This window comes from Muntiacus reevesi, chromosome 3, assembly GCF_963930625.1.
Source record: "Muntiacus reevesi chromosome 3, mMunRee1.1, whole genome shotgun sequence".
NCBI classification, from domain to species: Eukaryota; Metazoa; Chordata; class Mammalia; order Artiodactyla; family Cervidae; genus Muntiacus; species Muntiacus reevesi.
Genome location: NC_089251.1, coordinates 224,511,417 through 224,539,088, shown reverse-complemented (window position 1 = coordinate 224,539,088; position 27,672 = coordinate 224,511,417). Strand labels below are relative to the sequence as shown.

Genomic DNA, 27,672 nt, shown 5'->3' with positions numbered 1-27,672 from the left:
TTCCTCTCAAAGCTTTTCAAGATACCAAAAGCCTGCCCTTCAGAGATACTTTCTCCCAGGTTAATGAGTTGGATTATTCTGTTTATCACAAGCCAGAGGTAACTTGGTAGTCGAACCAATAAAAGTTCTTTCTCAAATAGCTTCACTGTGGGGTTCCTGCTTTGTCGTGTGTTTTGTCTGAAGTGTGCAGAGTTATGGGCCTTAGAGCTATCTGCAAAGCACCTGGAGGCAGCGCAGATATTGCCCCAAGAGAAGGTGAGTCAATCCCCGGGGCAAACACCGAGGACCAGGGTTGTGTGTCCTCCCACGAGGAGTCCTGGCCCAGGACTGTGCGGGACAGCCCTCTGCCTGACCGGCCCCCAGCACTGCCACTGTGGGATGTCACCCAGGAGGAGGTCTGTAGGCTCGGTTCGGTTCTGGAGCTTCCCACGCATGCACCTTGAGTTTCAGGTCCCAGGTGAGAGTGTTGCTAGAAAATCTGAAAAGAGAATAGTCTAAAAAAAAAGCTCCGGGAGATATAGAGAATGGGCTTGTGGACACAGAGGGGGAAGGAGAGGGTGGGATGAACTGAGAACGTAGCACTGACATATATACACTACCATGTGTAAAACGGAAAGCTAGCAGGAAGCTGCTGAATAACACAGGGAGCTCAGCCTGGTGCTCTGTGATGGCCTAGAGGGGTGGGATGAGGGCGGAATGGGAGGAAGGCTCAACACGGAGGGGATACACACACATATATATGTATGCATATATATATATGTGATTATGACTGATTTGCATTGTTGTATCACAGAAACCAACTCAACACTGTCATTTTCCTCCGATTAAAAAATGAATTTAAAAAATAATAGAAAAAGCTCTGCGACATTTAAAAATGTTCCTGGGGCCAGCAAGCAAGTATGAGGGTCTTTTTGAGGTGCCATTTCCTACTCCAGGGGAATCTTCCCGACCCAGGGATTGAACTCACATTTACTCACATTTCTTGTGTCTCCTTGCATTGGCAGGCAGATTCTTCACCGCTAGCACCACGTGGGAAGCCCCTCTCACAGCTACCAGCCCCAAAGTCTCTACTGCCATTAGCTTGGTGCTGCAGAGATTTTCCTGGAGTTGCCTGTCCTTCAGCTATCCTTGGGGTTGTTAATATCTGGTGTTTGCTGGGAAGGGCTCCAACAGCCCCAGTTCTGGCATGCAAGTCTGAAGCCCGCCCCTTGACACCTACCTCGTGTCCCACATGCTCTCCGTGCTCCAGTCACATTGGCCTGGTTTCTGACACACGCGTGCCAGGCTCCAGCCTACCACAGTCTTTGGACATGGTGTCTGTCCTCCAACCAAAAGAGCTTTCCCTTTTCTTGCTCTTCCCTTAACTCCCACCAGTCCTTTCTATTTCAGGTCATGAGCCTGGAAACCCTTATCTAGAATATTACTCAGCCATAAAAAGGAACAAAATTGGGTCATTTGTAGTGACGTGTGTGAATCTAGAATCTGTCATACAGACTGAAGCAAGTCAGAAAGAGAAAAACGAATATCCTATATTAATGCACACATACAGAATCTAGAGAAAGGGTATATGTGTGTGTCCAACTCAATTGTATCTGACTCTGTGACCCCATGGACTATAGCTTGCCAGGCTCCTCTATCCATGGGATTTCCCAGGCAAGAATACTGGAGTGAGTTGCCATTCCCTTTTCCAGGGGGATCTTCAAATCCCGGGGATTGAACTCGGGTTTTCCTCATTGCAGGCAGATTCTTTACAGTCTGAGCCACCAGGGAAGTCTGAAAAAGGGTACAGATGAATACATTTGCAGGGCAGGAATAGAGATGTAGATAATGGACATGTGGACACAGAGGGGAGGGGAGGACAAATCAGGAGAGTAGCACTGACATATATACACTACTATGTGTAAAATAGATAGCTGGAGGAAACTGCTATTATAACCAAGGAGCTCAGCCCAGTGCACTGTGATGACCTAGAGGGCTGGGAGGGAGGTTCGAGAGAGAGGGGAGGTATGTATACATACCGCTGATTCACATTGTTGTACAACAGAAACTAACAGAACATTGTAAAGCAATTATACTCCAATAAAAAATTAAAAGGACGTCTTATCTGACCTCTCTCACTGTGTTTAAATCCATCTAACAAAGGCTCTCAGAGCTGTCTCCCAGGAGCACTTAACACAGTTGCAATTTCACATTTGCCAGTGTGATGATGTGCACACTCTGTCTCCCACCCTGGATTTTAAGCTTTGTGAGAGAAGATCTGCTTTTGTTCACTCATCACATCACCACTGGCACAGAACAGAAACTGAGTAAGTATCAGACGGATGCAGAGAAGAAAGCGTGATACACAGTCTTGGGGGGACTACTCTCCCCTCCCTATTCCCTCTATTTCCACCTCTGATCAGTTGTGTCCTCTGCCAAGATGGTCCTGCCCCAACCTGACACCCGTTGTTTCTTCAGAGGTCTACCTCCTACTGATAGAAACAAACCTGCACCTTTGGCTCCTTGATACACTTCTCTAAATTTCTTTTTCTTCTAATGGTCTTTCCCACCTCTGCCTGGTTGCCCCACTGCTTCTGGATAGACCAGACTCCAGCTCTGCGGTGCAATGGGATCCAGCTCCCCGAGCTGTCCCTGCAGGCTGGGGAGAGTACCCTGAAGTGAGAGAGAATTAGCTTTACCGACATGACAAGAAGACACAAGTGAGGCTGGCACCGCAACCTCTCTCTGAGGGGCTACTACGAGGTGTGGCCCTTTCTTGCAGCCCTCCCAGAGAAGTGTGGAGCCAAGAGTAAGTGGCTGAGGGACAGATGTGTCACCTCACAGCCGCTTAAAGGGGTCAGCCAGCAGTAAAGCAGTCTCCTCTTCTTTGCCCGCATCACCCAGGGCTCGCATCTTTCCAATAAATTGTTGGCCTCTTAGTCCTTCTCTCAGACCCTGTTCTCTCAAGCATCCAGGCGGATATCCTGATATTTCCAGTGTCCCTGAAGCAACCACTCCTGCAGCCCAAGCACAGAATACCTTGAGAGGAGCCTCTCTGAACATCTTCTGAGTGCACAGACCCTGGGCATCTGGGCCTGGACCAGTAAGAGGGAAACGCATAACCCCTCTGCTTAACTCTGCACTGGTCAGAATCCACCATCAACAGTCCCGATTTTAAAGACACCCACTTTAAAACTGTGCTTCCAAAATTTCTGAATGATGGAGCCTGTGGAGCATGTGATGAAAGCCACCTGTCTTTCTCCCAGAAAAATGCACATGTGTATCCATGTAGGGGGTCCACAGAACCCCTGAAGCCCCATCTACAGGGAACACAGCCAGGGGAAATGACAAGTTCAGCAACCAAAGTCACGTTTTATGAGGAGCAGATGAAAGAAGGACTAAATCTTAAAAAAATCAAGGATGGACAACCTGACAGCTGGTATTTGAAGGCCCAGCAAGCGCAATCAGATGTTTGTTCCCATAGAATCTCCTCTTCTTGGGGTGACTTCTCTGGTCTCCCCAGTCATAGTTAGCTGTCCCTCCTCTGTTTCTGTAGCCCCTTGGGTATGCTGTGATTCTAACCATAATATATTATGTCTTTATCTAAAGGGCTAGACAGGGGCTCCACTTAGGCTAGAAACATTTTTAAAAAAAAGAAAAAAAGCAGGGCTGGAAAGTCCCTTACTCATCCCCGCTTCCTCTTTGCTTGGTAAAAATCACTGTCAGCTCATGGGTCATACCAAACCAGGTAACAGGCTGGCTTTGGCCACAGGCCGTTGCACTAACTACCGATGAATCAGTCCATCCCCACTTCCCACCACCATCACACTATAAGCTCCTCAGAGGCAAAAGTCACCCTGCGATCCAAGTTCTAACATAGTGATGGAAGTTTAATATACACAGGTTGAATGAAAGGGTCCTACTCATCTTTCAAGACTGAGCTTAGACGACACCTTCACGAAGACTTGCCAATTCATTTCTTACTAGTTTTCAGGTTAGTTTCTCACTTTCTAATGTAAAATATAAGATAACTACTCACTCAGCTTTCCATAAGCCAGGCTTTTCAAAAGTCGTATCGAAAGTGGGGATGACTCCAAGAAATCTGTTAAATATTCTTGTGCAGCTGTTCACATCTCAGTATTTAATTAGTTATGATTGCAATTTAAAAAAAAAACAATTAAACTCTGTCAGTGTTATTTACTGCATCTCATGATGAGTCTGTCTTTATGCTCCCCAAATGAGAGACAACTGGATGGAGATATCTTTGTTGAGAAACCCCTGAGACTGAAACAAGTTTTTGCCACTCACAGATGATTTTTATGGCCAGTCTTTGGAGTGAGGGTGGAGTAATTTGAGAAAAACATCATTTTGCAATTTCAGAAGACAAATTTCAAAAATCATCAAATGGATAGCTGAAACCTGATAGACCTGTGGTTTTCACTGATGTCCTAAACGTAGGAAGACCAAGAACAGACATTTCTCACTGAATGTCCTTGCCAGAATTCTAACCTCATTAGCATTTACAGTCCTAAAAAGAGTTGGAACCAAAATTTACATAACACTAGCTAAGAAGTTGGAGTAGAAAAACAAAGGGGAATTAAAGTATGTTAATATTCTTGTCTTATAAGAGAGAAAGCTACCAATTAACAAACTTCGCTGGAAAATAAATTGATTCGTGAATAGAAAAAAATAAAAGATAGTCTGTAGGGGACTTGCCTGGTGTTCCAGTGGCTAGGACTCCATGCTCCCAATGCAGGGGGCCTGGGTTCAATCCCTGGTCAGAGAACTAGATTCCATATGCCTTGACTAAGACCCGGTGCAGCCAAGGAAAAACAAAAACAAACAAAAAAAAAACCTGTAAATGTAATGTGGTGTCCTAGATGGGTTCTGGAACAGATAAAAGACATTAGGTGAAAACTAAGGAAATGTGAAATATATATATAATTTAGTTCATTATAATGTGTTGATACTGGTTGATACATTGTGACAAGTGTACCACATTAATATAAGATGGTAATAATAGTGGAAATAGTGGTTTGAGGTATAGAGGAACTCTCTGTACTATTTTTTCAACTTTTCCTAAAATCTAGAACTATTCTAATGTAAAATGTGTATTGGGACTTTTCTGGCCGTATAGTGGTTAAGATTTTACACTTCCAATGCAGGGGGCACAGGTTCAGTCCCTGGTCAGGGAACTAAGATCCCACATGCCATGCAGCATGGCCCCCCAAAAAAAGAAAAGTATTTCTTGAACTGCTACTCTGTACTAGGAAAATCCATCACCATGACTTTAAAAATGCATGCAACAGAGGTCATAAATGAATAGTACAAAAAACTTTATTAACTTTTAAAAACAGAAGTAATCCCTAAAGAATATAATTAACATATGTAGTTTACAATTACACAGGGAAGGAAAACATAAATTTTTTGAAAATTTTCATCCAACAGAATGCAGGCAATAAGAATAGAGTATATTTGGGGGTCCGGGGGCTTCCCTCCCCTGAAGGAAGAAATGGCAACCCGCTCCAGTATTCCTACCTGGAGAATCCCACGGACAGAGGAGTCTGGTAGGCTACAGTCCAGGGAGTCACAAAGAGTCGGACACGATTGAGCACAGTACAGAAAAGGTGAACAAGGCCAAAATTAAGGAGTGCACATTAAGAATGTAGTATCTCTTTTTCTCCCTAATTAAATATTAGGCTGCTATCCTCCACCTCCCTCCTCATTCTTGAGTTTTTTGACTCCTACCCTAGGCAGCTTATCAGGTTTCTGGGACTGTATCAACCAATTAAGAAGTATTAACTGAGTTGAAGGTGAAGACCCTCAGTAAATGCTGTGGGACAACATCCTCAGCATATGCAAAAACCTTCCTCAGCTGTGCCCTTCCAGACCCAGCACAGGGCCTGCGGACTGTGGGTGCTTCCTAAACACTTGGGGAGACTGTCCGGACAATGCCCTGCCTGGGCAGTGAACTCACCCAGGGAGCTCTTAATAAGAACAATGCCCAAAGCCACGCCAACAGAGATTCTACTTTAATTGGTCTTGGGTGTGAGCCAAAACATCAGTAATTTTTTTAAAAGCTTCCGAGGAGGTTCTAACATGCAGCAGGGGTGAGTCTATAGGGTGAGTCTATAAGACAAGCTCGAGTAAACCGAGCCTGGATGTGAGGAGATCAGTTAAGTATTTATTACAGCAGTACAGGTGTGGGAATTTCAAATCATTACTGTTTTCTCTTCCTCCAGAAGCTGTAATTCACTGTGCATGTCTGGAGCAGCTGAAATGTGTACGGTAGCTCTGCTTTGAAAAGTTAAGGACAGGGAAGGGAATCGAGTGACAGAGTAGGGAGATGGGACGGACAGAGTCCTGGGAGAGACCTGCCACAGAGACAGTCCGGGTCCCCAGCACACCCGCCTTGATTCCTGCAGCCACAGCGCCCAAGCCGCAGCCCGGTACCCATCACAGCCTGGCACTCGGTCTGGGATGAATACAGAGGCGAGAGGGGGATGACCCTAGGCTGCTCCTGGGCAGAAACACAGACACCTGCCTGGGTGGCATGTAGCTTCACTGTGACTACATGGGCCTGACCCATGCTTGAGGGCAACAGAGCCTGATCAAACTCCTCCGGGCTTCCACTCGGACTGAGGAACGGACCCCACGTGGCCACGGAGCAAAGAGGCCCCACCCGCCGAGCAGGGCAAGCTCTGTCACCACAACACCAGGCACGACCCCTGTCAAGGGAATAACAGCCAACACACTCTGAGGAAAGATGTGGCCAGCAGCCACACCACCCCTCAAACTAACAATAGTGGACTCACACGGTCTACACACAGGAATGTTGTTCAGTCACTAAGTCGTGTCCAACTCTTTGCGACCCCATGGACTGCAACACGCCAGGCTTCCCTGCCCTCCCCTATCTCCTGGAATTTGTTCATACATAGGAATGCTCCCACATAAAAACACCCGTTCAAAAACCACAGTAGATAACTTACTCTGCCCCTGAATTGAGGAGAAACAGTTAAGTAAAACAAAAACGTCAAGGAACTACTCCCAAGTAAAATAACAAGAGAAAGCCCTTGAAAGAACAAATAATGAAACAAATCTCAACAGTTTATTAGACTGAGTTCAAACAGGAGGTAATAAAAATGCTAAAGGTATTAAGAAAGATTATCGATAGAAATGCAGATCACAGTAAAAAGAAACTAGAACATATAAAGATGCAGAAGGCAATTCAATTGCTGAGATAAAAACCAATTTAGAAGCAATGAGGAGCAGATGAAATGACACAGAAGGTGGGAGAGCAGCCAAAATGGCAGAATAAAAAGACCCTGAGCTTACCTCCTTGCACAAGCACACAAAAGTCACAGCAGATGCAGAACAACCACTGATGAAAGAGACTGGAACATTCCAGAAAAGAGTTACAACTAAATATATAAAGAAGGAACTGCAATGAGTTGGGAAGGAGGAGCAGAATCGCTATATAGACTCCCAAACCACCCAGGTGAGGGGCCAGCAAATGAGAATAATCAAATTGTAGAGGTTTCTCCCATAGGAGGAGAGCTCTGAGCCCTACACCAGGCTCCCCAACCTGGGTCCCAGCACCAAGAAGACCACCCCCAAAGCATTTGCCTTTGAAGGTCAACGGGGCTTAATTGTGGAAGCCCCACAGGACTGAGGGGAATAGAGACTCACTCTTAAAAGGGTACCCACAAAATCTCGTGTACACCGGGACCCAGCGCAAAAGCGGTACTCTGATAGGAGCCTGGGCCAGACCTAACTGCTGGTCTTAGAGAGAAGAGGTGGGAGACAAAGCTCCAACCATCAAAAGGCTGCATAAAGATTTCCTGAGCCCACTCCTGCCTCTGGACACACCCCTAGACACAGTCTGGCTCACTAGATGCCCAAGTCTCAGTTCTGCTCAGAAGTGGGCAGGCGCCCCCAACCAGGAGGCCTGCACGTCTCTAGACCACCTCACTGACCACAGGGCAGACACCAGAAACAAAAAAACTATGATCCCTACAGCCTGTGGGCCCAGTCCACCAATACAGACCAGACCCCATCCTGGGCCACCTGGGCCCTGGCCCTGCCCACTAGCAGGTCAACACAACTTTCAAGGCACCCGGGACCCCATGTCCAACTGCATCAGAAACCAGACTCCCAGCGCCAATGAGCTCTGGAACCCCTGAGGCCTGCAGCCAGACTCCAGAAACCAGCTCTGTTGCCAGTTGACTGACACTAATCCCAGGATCTGGCTGCACCTGCCAGTGGGTGGGCAACGCCCCAGAGTCTTCCAGATGCTGACTCCATCCACTAGGGAGCCAACACTAGCCCTAGGACCCCCTAGGGTTCTGCACCCACTACCTTATAACCAAATCCCACTAAACAGCAACCAGCCTCATCCACACAGGCAGGGCTTGGAAACCAGTCAGGCTAGGGGCCAACCAAATCGACCACACACTGCCCACATAGTCAGTCTGCCACGAAAGAAGGCCTCATGCGGCTCTCTTAAGGGAAACCCTAGAGCATATAGCTTGGGTGATGAGAGGGGAGTGCACTGTTAGATCTATAGGATGTCTCCTACAGAAAGCCACTTCTCCAAGATCGAGAAATGTAACTAGCCTATCATACACATAAAAATACAAATAGCAATTCAGACAAAATGAGGCAGCAGAAGAATATGTTCCAGACAAAGGACTAAATAAGGAGATAGAAAAATAAGACATAAATAATATGCTACTTAACAACCAGTGGTTCACTGACAAAATTAGAGGAAATAAAAAAAAAATACCTACAGACAAATGAAAACAAAAACACATTGATCTCACCATATGGGACAAAGCAAAAGCTAGTTCTAAGAGGGAAGTTTATAGTGATGTAAATTTACCTCAGGAAACAAGAAAAATCTCAAATAACCTAACTTTACTTCTAAAGCAACTAGAAAAATAAGAATCGACAGAACCCAAATTCAATAAAACGAAAGAAACCATACAGATCAGAACAAAAATCTGTGAAATAGGGTCAAAAAAAACAATGGAAAAGATCAATTAAACTAAAAGCTGATACTTTGAAGAGATAAACAAAACTGATAAATCTTTATCCAGACTGATGAAGAAAAAAAAGGGAGAGGGCAAAATTTAATAAAATCAGAAATGAAAAATGTTACAACTGACAACACAGAAACACAAAGGATCATAACAGACTTCTCTAAGCAACTATATGCTAGTAAAATGGACAACCTAGAAGAAATGGAAAAATTCTTAGAAAGGTATGGTATCCCAAAATTGAACCAGGAAGATATAGAAAATATGAACAGACCAAGTATGGAAATTGAATTAGTAATTTTTTAAACTCCAAACAAACAAAAATCAAGGACTAGATAGCTTCACAAGTATATTCCACCAAACATTTAGAGAATAATTCATGTCTACCCATCTAAAACTATTCCAAAAAGTTGCAGAGGAATGAACACTTTTGAACTCATTCTATGAGACCACCAACACTTTGATACCAAAACCACACCATGATACCACAGAAAAAGTACATTACAAGCCAATATCAAGGATGAACATAGATGCAAAAGTTCTCAACAGAATCCTGTCAAACTGAATTCAACAATACATTAAAAGGATCCTCCACGATAATCAAGTGGGATTTATGCCAAGAATGCAAGGATTTTTCAGTATCTGTAAATCAATGTGATACACCACATTAACAAATAGAAGAATAAAAACCATATGATCATCTCAATAAGTGCAGAGAATGCTTCTGACAAAATTCAACATCCATTTATAATAATAAAAAAAATTTCAGAAAATGGGCATAGAGGGAACCTACCTCAACATAATAAAGGCCATATGTGACAAACCCACAGCTAATATCATACTCAATGGTGAAAAGCTGAAAGCATTCCTTGTAAGATCAGGAACAAAACAAGGAGGCCCACTCATACCACTTTTATTCAACAGTTTTGGAAAACAGCCACAGCAACCAGAGGGGAAAAAAGATATAAAAGGAGTCTATTGAAAAGAAGTAAATCTGTTGCGTTTTGCAGATGACATGGTATTATACATAGAAAATCCTGAAGTCAAAAACAGAAAACTACTGGAGCTCATGAGTGAATTCAGTAAACTTACAAGATACAAAATTAATATACAGAAATCTGTTGCAGTTCTATTTACTAACAATAAACAATAAAATATCAAAAAGAGAAATTAAGGAAGCAACTCCATTTACCAATGCAGCAAAAAGAATAAAATATCTTGGAATAAGCCTTCCTAAGGAGTCAAAAGACCTGTACTCTGAAAACTATAAGACACTGATAAAAGAAAATTGAAGATCACAGAGATGGAAATATATACCATGTTCTTAGACTGGAAGACTCGATATTGCTAAATTGATAATACTACCCAAGGTAGTCTACACAGATTCAATCCCTATCAACTTAACAATGGCATTTTTCACAGAACTGAAACAAAGGAATTTTAAATTTGTATGGGAACACAAAAGACTTCAAATAGCCAAAGCAATCTTGAGAAAGAAGAACAGAGCTGCAGGAATCATGCTCCATGACTTCAGACTATACTACATATATATAGTAATCAAAACAGTGTGGTACTGACACAAAAAAATTACAGGACAGAAAGCCCAGAGAGAAACCCATGCACTTAGGTCAATTAAAATATGACAAAGGAGGCAAGAGTATACAATGAAGAAAAAATCTCTTCAACAGGTGTTAGGAAAGCTAGACAATTACATGTAAACCAATGAAATTAGAATACTCTCTCACACCATACACAAAAATAAACTCAAAATGCTTTAGAGATCTAAATATAAGACATGACACCATGAAACTACTAGAAGAGAACATAACCAAAACATTTTGACATGAAACATATCAATGTTTTCTTAGATCAATCTCCCAAGTCAAAAAAAGTAAAAGCAAAAGTAAACAAATGGGACCTAATTAAACTTAAAAGCTTTTGCATAGCAAAGAAAACCATCAACAAGACAACCTACAGAATGGGAGAAAATATTTGAAAACTGACAAGGAATTAATATCCAAAATATACAAACAGTTCATACAATTCAATATCAAATAAATGAAAAATAAGATAAGAGCAGAAACCCTGCAGAGACCCTTGGGAGATCATGTGATCAGGATGCCAGGGTTTGGAGTGATGCAGTGCCAACCAAGAAATACTAAATACATTGTCAGCAACCACCAGACACTGGGACAATGCAAGGAAGGATTCCCCTCCAGGTTCCCAAAGATCATGGCCCTGAAGACATCTTGATTTCAGACTCCTAGCCTCCAGAGCTGTGAGAATAAATTTCTGTGGTTTTGAGCCACCTAGAAGGTGACACTTTGTTCCAGCAGCCTTGGAAAACTAACGCAGCTTTCAATTAGGGAGGGGGGAAAAAGAATAACAGAAAACCTGATTAATTCAACAGAATACAGGAGCTATTCCTAATAGAAAAAAAGTTTTTACATAATGCAGAATAACATAGCAGAAACAAATTCAAATACACCAGTAATTCAAAAAGTACGAACATATGAAATTCATTTATTAGAATACAAAATGCTGAATGGGTTTACAAATCTGATTCATCTATGCAGTTTTCAAAAGACATTTTTAGGACAGGACAAAATGATAAGAATGTAGAAAGAACACAGAAAATGAAAGATATGCCAGACACCACCTAAAAAGAGAAGAAGCTGGTGTAGCAATATTAATAACAGAGATAAAAAAGGAGCAATTCATGCATGCAATGCACCAGAAAGAAATAACTGCAATGTTCCTAAACAACAATCATCTACAAAAATGTCAAGGGAAAGCTGACTATAACAACAATTGGAAAAACTGAGTAGGAGATATTCTCTTCTAAGAGAAGTGGTTGGAGAACAGATGAGAAAAACACCAGTAGGGCGACAGAAAATGTGAACAACTTAACCATCAAGACAAATCCAAAAATACGTTCAAAACCCTGCTCCCAACAGAGAGATTTCACATTCTTTTTTCTTATTTTAGCACATAAGAAAAATTTATAAAATTAACCAGGTACTAGATTTCCAAGAAGTCCCCACATATTTCAAAGAATCATGGTCACACAGACAATCCTTCCTTGACCAAAATGCAATACTGTTCATCTCTGAATTCAACTTTGTTCTAAGAGAAATAAAAAAGAAAAGAAAACTACAAAAACAGCATTTTTTTGGCCTATATTGCAAACACAAAAGAAGCGTAACACAAGGTGTTGTTTAGGACGTAAGAAAACATGAACTCCTGGCCAAGGTGGGAGTATTAGTTGTCATAATTTGGCAATATCTATCAAAAGTTAAAATACACATTTCCTCCTTGCCCACCAATCCATTCCTGGAATTTTTTATACAAATACACTTACACATGTGCAAGAGAAGAGTGTACAAGGACTTTCATTACAGTAATGACTGTCATAGCAAAAGATACAAAAACTTTAACGTCCATCAATGTGGGAAGGATTAAACTGTGGTCTTCTCAGGTAATTGAATAGTAACAAGAATGAGACAGTGCCATGTTTATGATACTGAAGAGCTCTAAAATGTTTAAGGTGTGAAACAATGTATATAGCCATGGTCATTTATTATTTATAAGGAAAGGGGTCTTTATTTTCATTCTTGAAAAATACTGCGCTAACAGAATCTGCTAGCAGTGGTTGCTTCTGTAAGCACTGTGAGACAGGGAAGACTTATTTTAACTAAAAGAAATTATCTGCATTTTACCATGTTCTATGAATTACTATTCAAATAATAAACAGGCAAAAAGCCTCTAGTCACTTTATTCGTTCATTTAAAATACAGCATCTAAATAAAATGAAGTCTCTAGTGAGAAGCCTAATAAACTGCAGATATTCCAAATTCTTTTGCACATTCCCTTTAAATTCCTTTAATGATGAACTATCGGGTCTAACATGTCTGTGCAATTAAACCAGCAAACACGTTCAACAAGGTTTTCAAGAGGCTCATTACCTGACTGGTACACGTGAAAGTGTTCAGTCAAAAACTACAGGGCAAAAGCAGTGCAAACAAATGAAAGACTACTTCCTTTCATGGCAAACCAGCTTAATAAATTCTGGCTACCTTCGGATCTCTCTTCCCTCCCTACTCCCAAAGGACACACCAGGGAAATTCCAGCCCTTCCTCAAGGCAGGTGCTATTCTTGGTTCCTGGGATGGTCCCACCCACCCCACCCCCAACTTCCACCAACTCCAGCAGCACATCCCCAGGCAGTCACTTGACTCACTCCATGGATTTGCTGAGGTTCCCTTACCCTTATTACTTTCCCATCACTTATCACTACCTAACATGAGTATTTGTTTACTTCCCATGCTAGAAGGTAAGCCCCTTCTAGCATTGATGGCAAGGTTTCCTGCTATTCACCAGTCCCTAAAAGTATACAGTAGGCACTAAATAAATGCACGTGACATAAATTAAATTTTCAGGAAATCTGTAGCATAGTTTTTTCTTTATCTTCTGGCCAAACGCCATCTATTGTAAGTTTATTTTTTAAGACTGAAGTTTTTTGTAGTCTTTTAACCTAGACAGTGTTCAAAGAGAGGGCAAATGGAAAGAAGTTCTCTCCAGAGAAAGAACAGACTCATGAAGGGAAAAAGAACTTGTAGCCTTGATGATGGATTTTGTTTAAATTCACCAAGCTAATACGTTACAGGTTCAGAATCATTTATTTTCCCGGCCATCCAATTGTAAAAGCTAGGGAAAATCTTTTCAAACAGTATGAGGAATAAAACCCCAAAGCTACAGAAGTATTCTAAAAGCAGGATAGCTTCGATGAAGTTATTTCATCTGGGAGGGACTTCAGCACTCGTGGAGCAGCAGGTGTATGAGGTCTAATGAAGTCCCTGAGGATCAAGCATCCAGCTGCCTCTCCACAGGACACCCTGGACTCCCATCAAATTCAGCTCTCTAGTGGACTCCTCACACTTACCTTCCCCCAGCTTCATTCACCAGGGAAATGGTGCTAACCTGTGTCAGAGAATCATGGGGACAGAAAGTAGTCTCTCCACTTTGCCATTTCCAGACTGCTCTGTTTTGAAGGCATTGCCCCCCACTTTGGTTAAGGGAGCCCTGAGTGATAGTGAAGAACAGGGAAGCCTAGCATGCTGCAGTCCATGGGGTCACAAAGAGTCAGACACAACTAAACAACAACCACATCCTGGGAAGTACTGAGTCACAAGCTCACCTACGGCTCTAGTCTTCCAGCTCTGACCCACAGAGAGAAGACGGTGTCAGCTACGTGGCACCAAGACAAACGCTCCATTGTTCCCAGCCCTTCCCACTGCATCCTTGTAACCCACAAAATATAGAATGACCTGTCCAAATCCTGCCACATCCCCTGGTTCTCTGAGGGCAGGTTAGATATACATTTGTCAATTAGTGCACAGCCCAACAAACAGTTCCTGGAATCCAATTCCAATAAAAAAAATAACTGTCTACTCTAAAAAGTAGTACACACACACATACATATATACATACATTATCGTCATTTAGTTGCTAAGTCATGTCTACATCTTTTGCAACCCCATGGACTGCAGCCTGCCAGGCTCCTCTGTCCATGAGGTTATCCAGGCAAGAATACTAGAGAGGGTTTCATGCCCTCCTCCAGAGGATCTTCCCAACCCATTGATCGAACCTGCATCTCCTGCATTGGCAGGCGGGTTCTTTATCACTGAGCCACCAGGGAAGACCATATACACATATGTGCAAACGTATAAAAAAAAAGGCGGGAGCCTACTCCACTCCCCACCCATGGGTCTTTCCAATCTTTAGCCAGCAAGTTCTTCTTACAGTCTAATCTAATAACTCCTTGAATCAATGCAAGGCTTATTTCTCCCATTCTCACTGGAAAAGAAGAGTTCATAAATATTGCCCATCTTATATATCTTTGAACACTTAAGGGCCCTACTCTGCCTTCTCTGAAACAAATGAACTCTTCTGTAAGTCCATGGCAATCAGCCAATTTTTCATGGTCCCCTCAATCTTGAAAACCTGCAAGTTTGAATCAGACATAAAGACAGCTATATGGCCACAGTACTGTTCCTTCAATATTTAAATCTGTGTGATTATTATACATCTTGCCTTGTTATATTTTAACCAGAGCCGGGGATGAGAAAACAAGTGCTTTTTTGAGCATCTGTTGCTGCTGACCCTGGGTTACCTCTGCAGTGCATGCTTATAGCACTTACCAAGATTATTAAGTGCTCCGGTGACATTATTACAAGAGGGGGCAGGACCAGCGTCAGCCTAATGAGGCGGCGGATGATATCTGATGGTCTCCATCTGAAAATCAGCAGAGGCCAGCCTGTGCACTAATCAAGTCACCGAAGGCCCTTCACCCGGGACAAGAGCAGCCTTTGTCTCCACCTGAGAGGAAAATGAGCCACCTCCTTTCTAGTGCTAATAAGTTTAATGGAGACGGTTATGTTCCATGGGAAAAGCTGGGCTCTCCTCTTCCAGGGCAAGCATCCAAAACAAGGGGCTCGAGAAGGCAAGAAACTATTCCTTCATGAGCCGCAACCTGAAGCCGCAGGCACTTTCACGGTACTTGACATGGAATAGGAGCTCCGTGCATGTTTCTACTGAAGCCACGATGAAAGAGTTATTAGAATTTACCTATGGTTCTGAACTTCCTGGTAGCCTAAGCAAAGACAGAAAAAAAGGAGGACTTCCCTGGTGCTCCAGGGGTTAAGAATTTGCCTGCCAATGCAGGAGACACAGATTCGATCCCTGGTCTGGGAAGATCCCTCATGTCACAGGACAACTAAGCCTGTGTGCCATAACTACTGAAGCCTACACACTCTAGGGCCCACAAGCCGCAACTACCAAAACTCCCACGCCTAGAGCCGGTGATCTGTAGAGAAGCCCCCTCAATGAGACCTCCATGTACTGCAACTAGAGAGTAGCCCCGCTCATCACAACTAGAGAAAAATCCAAGTGTAGCAACAAAGACCCAGTACAGCCAAAATTAAATAAATAAGAATCTAAAATAAAAAAATAAAATACCCAGTAAAAAGAAAAAGAGGAGAAAGGGGGTAAGGGTGACAACCCTCTGTGCAGTCAAAAATCTGCATGTAACTTAGGGTTGGTCCTCTGTGTCTGTGATTCCACAGCCACAGATTCAACCAACTGAGGATTCAACCAACAAGAGATCATGTAGTAGTGTTACTTACTGTTGAAAAAAATTCCCCTACAAGTGGAGCCATGCAACTCAAACCTAGCTTGTTCAAGGGTCAACTCTATACTTGTTTACAAAGTTTTCTTGTGTGAATAAGACAGAATACTAACCCCGTCAGAAGATCCAGACTGCAAGCATTGTTTTGGAGAATGTTGAGCACATGCTTCTGAGTTCTTTAAAGTCCTCTGCTTCAAACCCATGCAAAGCAGAGGCCAGCAACAAGCCAGTGCCCTCTACGTTCCTTGCTGGGTGGAGATGAGACCTGGGACCTTTGCTGTGCTGCTTGCACCTGCACAAACATCTCCTCCAGCAACAAAATACAGAGAAACTGCAAGAGACCAAAAATAACTGTGTGCACGGGTAGTTGGGGCAAACTGTGGACAACAAGACACAAAACTGCCACTTCTGAGGAGCCAAGAGCAAAAACAGAGTACGTGCACATGCCCCCTGCACACACCACCACCAAAGGGGTGGGCGCACCACCTACGCCAACCCTCTGACCCAACCCCTGGACACACTCCCCACCTCACCCCTTGTAAGGAATCAGCTCAGCCCTCTGGGGGAGTGAGCAGGCAAGGGAACCTGCTATTTGTTCTCCTTCCCCTCTGCTGCAGCAGGGCCCCCATAAGGCCTCACCTGAATTTCCTGCCTGGCTTCTGATCAATTTCTATTGATCGAGGAAGCCAAGAATCATGGTTGGTAACAGAAAGATCTGTTGGTTGCACAAATACATATAAGAACATATTTGTAGCCCACCCACACTGGCTTATGGGACAACAATCAAGGTCAGACAGTAGTTGTTTCTCTGCATCCTTAACAGTCAACAGGAACATACTATGGGCTCTCAGGCATTTGCATTGCTTACTGGGCCAGAACAAGGGACCCCATGCTCCCAGTGACAGATCATGCCCACAAGCAATCTGGTTTAGAAATGTATCCATGGTTTCTCACCAAGTGATCCAATTGCACTTGCTAATGAGATACAACCAATTTTAGACATTTTTTTTTCTCTTTAGGCACATAGTCACCAATGACAAGACAGAGTCCATATATTCAAACAGGAATGCAGAGAGTAGGAAAAAGAATATAATTTGGGTTTAAAAAAATAATTTCATTGAGTAGTATCATCATACATACTCTCTCAACACAGAAGAAGTAACACTGTATTGTCCCAGCTTCTAAGAAAGATAAATAGAAACTGTGAGAGAGCAGTAAGCCTACCAAACTTTGAAATTTAATTGAGATTTCCCTCTTAAATTTAAGAGGGAAAAGCCTGAAAACTCCTCCTGTCAGCCAGGTTGAGGTGAAACAAATAATAATCTTACATGCTATTAGAGATAATATCATTGATACGTTGTGTCAAATTGCCCTATCAAAATCTAAACTATCTATTCCTTTCATCCAGCAGTTCCATTTCCAAGACTCTATTACAATGAAAAAATATATTTTTCTATTTCTTTATAAAGTGCAAAGAAGTACGTAAAAGAACGTATTTGTAGCCTGTATAAGTATTGTTTATAAAAAGAAAAACAGAGACAGATAAATTTCTATTAATAGAAATAAAGCAAGGCTTGTTCAAAGAACCATGATTCTTTCATTCTTGGCATGCACAAATACTTACTGAGCATCTGCTATTATGATGGGGTTCTAGGCAATTTGTTACCTCACAAAAAATAAACCAAAAATTCTCTGATTTTGTTGAGTTTATATTCTAGACATAATGGTTTCAAATACATTCTACACATTCTTGAAGTATAGACATGCATGTATCTGTATGACATTTCTGCAATACAGGTAATGCCAGATGCGCTCTTGAATGAAACCTTTGTAAAGCTCTGAAGCCCCGGTGAGTCCCTTCCATGCAAATAGGAAGCATTTGGAACAGGTTTAATATAAAAAATTAACACCAGCTGGAACTTTAGAACACACTTAACTGGCTTTCAGTCCTGGCTTTGATGTATACACTAACTGTACAAACTCAATTTATTTAACGTCTACATTCCAGACTCACAGAATTACCACAAGAGTTTAGACAAAAAGAAAAAAAGTCTAAAAACTCTTTAGAGCTGCCTGGGAAAAAAGTAGATACGCAGTAAATTTCTTTTTCCTGTCCTTTCTTTTCAGACTCTCTCGAGATTCAAAACCCTTAACCACTCAAGGTCTTTCTCCACTAATTGATTATTCAACTTAAAAGAAAATACATTCTTTAAAAACATTCAAATAATAATAATGTTGCTGAATCAAAGAATTTTTAATTGTCCTCACTGTCTTTCCTGTCTCAGCTCATACATCACAGAAAAAAAAAAAAAAAAAAAAAACCTTTCCTTCAGCAACTATATCTTTGTACTTCTTAGCACTATTCCTTCTTCATAAAGGAAGTTGGTTTAAAAATATTTTTAAATTAAACCGATATCTATTAGCTTATTCTCACCTGTATTCTGATAGTCACTTTTGTTTCCAAAAAATAATCCTTTTCTCATAAAGCCTACATGTCTGCAAGGGCAAAAAAAAAAAAATTGTTTTTTACAGAATTTGAAAAACCCACAGGCATGCTGAAGACCTAAACTGACCGCAGCATCCCCACTGTTTGCTTTTTATCGGATGTTTTCCCTTAATTCACACACTCTATTTAATGCTTGAGACTGTGAGCACGATAAAATCTTTCAATAGAGTATCTGTTAAATAATTCCAATCATGAAAATAAAGTCCAGTGGCATAAAATAAGCTAACTCATGGACCCCCTGCCATCTGGGAAAGTGATGCTCTAGCAGCTAATCTGCTAGAAGGCTAATGAAGACCCAGGTTCTCCAGGTGCTGGATTTGGCCTCCAGTTATTAGGCTCTACTAAAGTAATTTTTTCATATAGTCCAGGGCACAAGTAGCTGATTAAATATTGAAAACACTTCTCGAAACTTACTATCTTATCTTTATATCATGTTTCATCAGATGCTTTCAGGAACTTAGCACCAAGAAAAAATACACTGTAAAAATAATGCTGTTTTATATCCCTATGAGAACTGTGTAGTCAATATATTTTTCTTTTTGCTTTGCTTACCAAGAAGTTCAAACCAGATATAAACCTTAATAACTCATTTATTCATTCATCTATTCAGTAAACATACATGGAGCCCTTACTACATGTCAAGGACCATGCAAAGTCCTGATTATTCAGAGCTCAAGGGTACAGTCAGCTTTTCAGAAAGCCATGGGCAGATGCTGAATTAAGAAGGGACCATTTCTGTGACTGAGATATACATAGGATAATCTGAGAGCTCATAGAAATGGTACTTCATCCAGCCTGGGGAAATAGAAGGGTAAGCAGGGAGAATCAAGGATGGTGCCCCAAAACACTGAAATATTCAATAAGATATCATCTCCAGTTCTTGGTAAATTATCTCCCATTTGATTTCTGATGTCTCTAATTTCTTCCTTTAAAGATAGTTTTATTTTTTTCTTTAAAGATAATTTTAAACCTTCATAGAAAGAGACTGGAAAAAACTACATACTTACTTAATCATTCATATGCATGTTTAGACATACAAATAAAAGTCACTAAACAATATCCTTTTAACCTAAAGGAACCCTCAAATTTTATAAAAACACAGCTTTGTTGCTGTTGTTCAGTCACTAAGCCATGGCCAACTCTTTCCGACCACATGGACAGCAGCCCCCGAGGCCTCCTTGTCCTTCACTGTCTCCTGGAGTTTGCTCAAACTCACGTCCATTGAGTCAGTGATGCCATCCAATCTGTCACCCCCTTCTCCTGTCTTCAATCTTTCCATAAAAGTCACTAAACAATATCCTTTTAACCTAAAGGAACTCTCAAAATTTATAAAATCACAGCTTACAATAGGATATTACCAAGGTCTCCAGGAAAACTAGACCTAATTAGCAGTAATCTGCTTTTAAGAGTTCATTCTTGCCATGAATATTTTCCATGATTCCAAAGTAACTTTGTTTAAAAATATGAAGGTATCTTCTTACTAAGCACACTCTCAGCCTTGCCTCTTCACTACTGTTTAGCACACCAATCCCAGAGGTGTTGATTCAGTAGCTCTGGGTTGATATGTGGTGATTAGCAACAGAGGCGGACTCTACACTTTCTAGATGGGTTCTGGCTTACTTCCAGATTTGGCTAATGCAAACCCAGTGCATTCCTTTGCCTCCTCCTCCACCAACCTTCCCCTCTGCCACGTCATTCACTGTGAGAGAGTGGGGTGCCTGGCATCATTTCAAGTTCTATCATTGGTTCAAATCTATCCCTAAGCAAACTGCTTTTATTTCAGAGGAACACTTTCTAGTGATCAGAACTGCAGGGGAAGTAAAACAATTTTACATTTACATAGCATTCCCATCCCCAAAGGAATAGTTTCTATGCCTACAAACACCACAGAAGCAATAAAGGGTTTGGTGGGTTGGAGTCTTTTTTGTGACTTTGTAAAAAGTCAGAATACCATGTAATAGATAATACTTAACAACAACAAATACCATAACAAATATTTCATACACATGACTCCCATTTAATAGCAACCACCTCATACACCTGTGGTAAAAATGATAATATCTAGCTTATAAATCCAAAGCAGCAAGGGAAGGAAGTTTCCTTTCTTCTTCTTTCTTTTCTCTCTTTTCCTCTCCCTATTTTTGCATACCACTTATCACCAGAAACACACTTGTTTCCCCTCTTTCTTTAATACAATATATGCCCTAGAAAAGTTTACTACTGTATCTCCAACTCCTGACACCAAGAAGTCATGTCAATAAATATTTGTTAAATAAATAAATGATGTTTTTCAAAATTTGTTTAGCTCATTCACATTACATCCTTGCAGCTCAATACTAAAAACCAAGACACAGTGAAGGTAGAAAGGACACTTCCCAACCTCTTCTTCTCCCTTACTCTAGCAAACAACAACATCCTACAAAAAAGCCAAAGCTATTAAAACAAATGCTCCAATAAGTTCTGTTACTCCTGAAGCAGCCCATCTAGAACCTTACTGTACAGATCAACCACTGAATGTATTTTGACTTAGCAGTTTTGACACCTTTGAAACCTGCCCACTCTTCAAGGTTCCCAAAAATGTTCTGAGTGTTTCTCAAAGGGAACAGAAATCAAAGAGAATGTCTGGTTATGTCTTTGAAATGAAACATGGTTATACTGACTCCCTTTCTGATATCTCAAGTCAAAAGAAGTGGGGGGGGGGTGTACTAGGACCACTGATTAACAGTGATACTAAACACACACACACACACACAGTGATACTATATAGCATTCATGAACCTCATTAAATGGACCACACAGCCCCAGAGTACCATGGGTACAAAGGCTACCTTGACTTCAGAATCTCTGCAGCCAAAACATCATCTTCCCAAATATGAGTCTGTAAACCCCTTACTGAGTTTAGTTAAAGAGGAAGTAACCCAGATATGCAAAGAAAAATCACAGGAGACCTAGGAACTGACAAAAAGAGAATCATAAACTACAACCAAATAAGCAGTAAACTGTCTGATCCAGAGTTGCTCTTGATTCTGTCACTACAAGGGACAGACCACAGTAAAAAAAAAAAAAAAAAAGAAAGAAAGAAAGAAGTTTCAGAATAAATAAATAAATAAAAGCATCAGTCCACAGAAGCCAAGGAGCTTCAAGCAGGCCATAATTCTAAACCTCAGTACTCTGGCTTGACGTTTGCTACCAAAGTGCTCTACTAAACTGCCTGCCAAGGAGCAATGAAGCAGAGACCTTGCAATTCTTTCAACAAGCTACCGAGAGTGGAAGGCTAATTTAATGGGGCAGGGCCAAGCGCATTTAACAAACTGCACGTCGGTAAGATGGAAATAAGCTGTCCTCATCTTCAGCAGTAACTCTCCCTGCTAAGGAGCTCCAAAGTAGTGTTGAAGCCTTTCTCCCTCTTGGTGTGTAGCTGCCAAAGAATTTGTTTCCATCTGCAGAAAAGAGGCTGCCAAAACATGAGGCTTTACCCAGCACCACTGGAGCTACCGGAGCCATGAATGGAAAAACTCAAGCAGCATCTGATTCCTTTCTTGGAGAAAGGACACAAGGAATCATGTCTACTTGTCCTTAACCCACACACTTTTTCCAAGTTTCTTTCCCCTTATCCCAAAGGAAATCAAATCATCGCACATGGAAGGTGAGTTCATTTCCACATCAACCTTTTGAGTGCAAGCGTGTACCAGGAAGCCTGGACTCCACCTAGAATGTTGCTTTTATTTGCTGCACTCGGGGTGTCTCGCTAAGCCTGGAAAAGGCAGCCTACCAGTCTGACTAGTAAAGTTTTTGGGGATAAGTGAGAGCAAAAAACACAAAGAATGGCCAAAAAGGATTGATGATGAAAATAATTCCTTCAAAAAGAAAAGCATCTCAGAAAAATCCACAGAATTAGAGACTCCTAGAGTGACAGCACTCCTGGGTATCATTTTAGCCTCTTCTTTGTGCTTTGGAGATGAGGAAATCAGACCAAGAGAGGAAGTGATGTGTCTCAGATTACACAGCATGTGGCTGAGCAAAGCGGTGTATCACAGGTCCCTTCCATACTGTTAGGCTGCCTCTTCTAGAAATGGAATCGTGAGCCATCAGCCATGCTGCAGAAAATCTAACAAAACAGGACAGACAAGAGTCTGGTTATCATATCCAGAGAAGAGCCATGTCTGAAATGGAGGTCATCAGGGTGTCTGTCTTACTCTAGACAATTTCCTGTGAGAACAATTCAAGTCACTTAAGAGACAGACTTAAGACTCAGCAATCTCGAGCTCTCTGTTGTCTTCATCGCTGACAACTCTCCCAACCTTCGGTCATCAAACTTAGAGAGAAGTGCCACTGACCAGACACATGGCCCACACCCACATTTTCTCTGGGGGCCTGCAGACAGGTAACAGGTAACATTCAATGTATAAACTACTACAGGACACTGACAGCCCTCAAATGATCAGCAGCCTACATCACCTTGCCACTCGGCTATCTGCCTTCTTTATCTCCTTCCTCTTTATCTCATACTTTGTCAACCTGTCTTTTCTCCCCCTCCCTCTTTCTCATCTTTTCTCAGTCCTGGCAGCACAACTAAGAGTTGTTTAGGCCTGTTGATAACTGATAGGAAATAAAATGAGAAATTGCTGCTTGCCACAACGAAGTTAGAACACTCCCTCACACCATACACAAAAATAAATTCAGAATGGCTTGAAAACTTTTAAATATAGGACATGATATCATAAAACTCCTAGAAGAAAACAGGCAAACATTCTCTGACATAAATTATAGCAAAGTTTTCTTAGTTCACTCTCCCAAGGTAATAGAAATAAAAGCAAAAATAAATGAGACCTAATCAGACTTATAAGCTTTTGAATAGCAAAGCAAACAATTAACAAAAGACAACCTAAGGATTGGGAAAAAAATACATGCAAAACAGGCAACTGACAGAGGCTTAATTTCCAAAATATATGAACAGCTCATACAGCTCAATAACAAAAACAAACAACCCAATCAAAAAGTGGGCAAAGACTTAAATATGGCCTTTCTCCAAAGAAGACATACAGATCACCAACACAAAAAACAATGTTCAACTTTGCTACTTATTAGAGAAATGCAAATCAAAACCACAATAAAGGATCACCTCACACCAGTCACAGTATGACCATCATCAAAAAGTCTACAAATAATAAATGCTGGAGAGGGTGTGGGAAAAAAAGAACCCTCCTACACCGTTCATGGCAATGTAAATGGGTTCAACCACTATGGAGAACAGTACGGAGATTCTTCATGAAACTAAAAACAGAGCCGCCGTATGATCCAATAATTCCAGTCGTGGGCTATATCCAGAGAAAATGCAAATTCAAAAAGTTATATGCACTCTAATGTCCATAGAAGTACTATTTACAATAGCCCAGTTATGGAAGCAAAATAAACGTCCGTCAATAGATAAATGGATAAAGAATATGTGTGTGTACACACACACATATACACACAATGGATTATTACCCATCCCTAAAGAAGAATGAAATAATGCCATTTGGCACAAGGGAGGGACCTAGAGATTATCATGCTAAATGAATTAAGTCATAAAGAGAAAGATAAATATCATATGATATCACTTACATGTGGAATCTAAAATATGACACAAATGAACTTATTTACAAAACAGAAACAGACTCACATAGAAAACAAACTATGGTTACCAAAAGGGAAAGGAGGGGGAGGGGTAAATTGGGAGCTTGGGATCAGCAGATACAAACTACTATATATAAAAATAGATAAACAACAAGGTCCTACTGTATAGCACTGGGAAGTATATTCAATATCTTATAATAAATCATAATGGAAAAGAATATGAAAAAGCATACACACATATATCTCTGTATGTATATATATATGTGCATGTGTGTATATACACACACACAAAACTGAATTACTTTGTTGTACACTGGAAACTAACAACATTTTAAATCAACTCTATTTGAATTTTTAAAAAAAGAAATTGCTGCTTATCTTCAATGAACAGAAGTACGAAGATTAGGACTGAGAGCTGTTTGAAGTACATTCCTGTTAAAAACATTCAGGAAGCTACAACATAAAAGTACTTGAGATGAAATGAATTCAGGATCACAAATTAAGATTAACCACCACCTCTACATTGCAACATTATAAGACATAGCTCAGTATCAAAAGTTCTCTCATAAAAAGTCGATATGATTACAGGAAGATACAGAAATCACAATATTTAACAGATGCGCAAGCAGCATAATCCCCAAGATTAATGAAACTCCAGATCACCACTGTTTAATATAGTTTTTGCTAAGCACGAGTAGCTCATACGGTAAGCACGAGTAAGCTCATACTCATACGAGTAGCTCATTTGTAGTTCAATCAAAATATCTTCTCTGCATCCACTTGGGAACATAATACTCACAACATCCATGTGATTAACAAAAGCAGCCTAGTCCAGGAGGGTTGCCAAAGGCAGGCAGCAGTGTGGCATATCTAAACAAATGAACATGGAAAGGTATCATTATGACTGATGTTGTAGACAATGGGGATAAAAAGCTTTTATAATAAGTAAGAGGCTTTTGGCAGGGGACAAGTCTTAAAGAGGTCCTTAGGCGCAATAACCTTTCCCAGCCACAAACCAGATACAAGAAAGATCCAGACTTTAGACAGTGTCCTCTTGTCCCCAGGCAGAAATATCCAAAGAATGTAGACAGAGTGGATGCAAATTTTCAGCAGTGGCAGGAACAGGAAAGAGCACCGGCAATGCTCCTCTTTCCAACCCCAGAGAATCACTTAATTCAGCCCTGCTATAACCAGGTGGCTCAGTGGATAAAGAATTCACCTGCCAATGCAGGAGACGCAGGAGACATGGGTTCGATAACTGGGTTGGAAAGATCCCCTGGAGGAGGGCATGGCAACCCACTTCAATATTCTTTCATGGAGAATCCCAAGGACAGAAAAGCCTGGTGGGCTGCAGTAGTTCATCGGGTCACAAAGAATCGGACACAACTGAGCACATATGCACACATAACTTAGTGGGACCAGGCCGCCCTCTCTTTTTCATAAGTGGAAACCCTTGGTTTTTGAGCAAGCACCTTGAACTTTACCTCCAGGTATAAAAAAGAACTTGCCAGGTACCTACGATGGATGACTAACTTTCATCCCTCCTTGATTAATCACTCCATGGATGTCTGCCTAAATAAAGACTCATTATGGAATGGCTACAGGACAGAAGCCAAAACACTCTGATGTCCAAATTAAAACAGTTGGCTCTTCCTCCTTCTCCTCCCCTTAAACAGGTATCTGAAGGTTTTGTCCCCCCCTAGAACAATACAAATGCAAATACATCAGGAAATCTGTCATTTTAGAAGAAAGGGCTGGAGGACAGGTCAGCGGAGTGGTAAAAACGAAGTCTTCAGCGGGAGACTCACAGATGGAGCATGTCCTGGTTGTGTCTTAGAGAAACCCAAAGCACAGAAATATAAGGCTTGTCTTAAAATGTGGAGGGAGAAGAGCAGCTGTTCGGGGTCCTGGCCCGACAGGCCTTTCAAAGGAATACAGAGAAGAAGGGGTGCGTTCCTCATATTTGAGCATAAGGCCTACAGCACCCAGGCTCCGGGATCAAAGGTGAGGGCCTCTGATGAAGCAGAAGCAGAAGCCCAGGGAGGGAAAAACAGAACAAAAAGCCACCTTGTTCACAACAGGAAAACCCACGTCAAGAAGGACTGCCATTGTTGTTCAGTCACTCAGCCGTGTCTGACTCTTTGTGACCCCAGGGACTGTAGCCCACCTGGCTTCCCTGTCCTTCACTATCTCCTGGAGTTTGCTCAAACTCATGTTCATTGAGTCGGTGATGCTACCCAACCATCTCATCGTCTGTTGCCCCCTTCTCCTCCTGCTCTCAATCTTTCCCAGCATCAGCGTCTTTTCCAATGAGTCGGCTCTTCGCATCAGGTGACCAAAATATTAGAGCTTCAGCATCAACCTTTCCAATGAATATTCAGGGTTGATTTCTTTTAGGATTGACTGGTGTGATCTCTTTTCTATCCAAGGGATTCTCAAGAGTCTTCTCCAGCATCAGAGGTTTGAAAAGTGAAAGTCACTCAGTTGTGTCCAACTCTTTGCGAACCCATGGACTTTACAGTCCATGGAATTCTCTAGGTTATACTGGAGTGGGTAGCCTTTTATCTTCTCTAGGGGATCTTCCCAACCCAGGGATCAAACCCAAGTCTCCCACATTACAGGCAGATGCTTTACCAACTGAACCATAAGGGAAGCTCACCAGAGATTTGAAAGCATCAATTCTTTGGCACTCAGCCTTCTTCATGGTTCAACTATCACATCTGTACATAACTTCTGGAAAAAACATAGCTTTGACTACATGGACCTTAGTCGACAAAGTGATGTCTGAGACCATGGCAAAAAAATGAGACAATGTTATTTGTGGTCAGCATGTTAGCCCTCTGAGTTAGGTACCTGTCTGAATGTCTCTTTCTTTGTCCTTCCCAGATACCCTAGCTCTGCTGGCAGGTTCTGAGCCAATCCATTCAACAGCCGAGATTTATAGAGCTCCTGGCTTGCACCAGGAATTGAGTTAGAAATGAAGTATGCAGAGAAGCATTCTACAGGTTCTCTGCTCTGAAGACGAAGAGCAGAAAGAAAAGAAAGCTGGATGGAATCTACCAGCTTTATCTATTTCATCATGAGCACCAACATTTGCAGAAGCTGTCAACATCACAGAAAAAGCCTTGTGATTCTATAAAGCATTTCATACTCCCCATTCCTCCTTCAAAAGGTAACTTCCCCCACCAAGTAGATATAAAAGCTCTCACACATTGGAGCTGTGTTCCCTTGACTGAAGATTGTCTCCGGTTAAAAACTAAGAGGAGGAAACCCCTGGAACTTATTAGTGATTTATAGCTCTGTATGAAGGAGTTAACCGCATCCATCCCCAAAGGAGCAGTTCAGATA

At 41.6% G+C, this 27,672-nt stretch overlaps 1 protein-coding gene across 4 annotated transcripts in view; it reads right to left on the bottom strand.

The window, feature by feature from the left end:
- LYPD6B (LY6/PLAUR domain containing 6B) overlaps positions 1-27,672 on the bottom strand; it is a 228,572-nt gene that overhangs the window by 88,422 nt on the left and 112,478 nt on the right. For 2 of the 4 annotated variants that reach the window (XM_065931513.1, XM_065931512.1), the window contains exon 2: positions 25,124-25,194. The exons of the other annotated variants lie outside the window; for them this stretch is intronic. The gene's annotated coding sequence lies outside the window, so the exon portion shown is untranslated. The remainder of the gene's footprint in view (positions 1-25,123; positions 25,195-27,672) is intronic. 4 annotated transcript variants of the gene reach the window in all.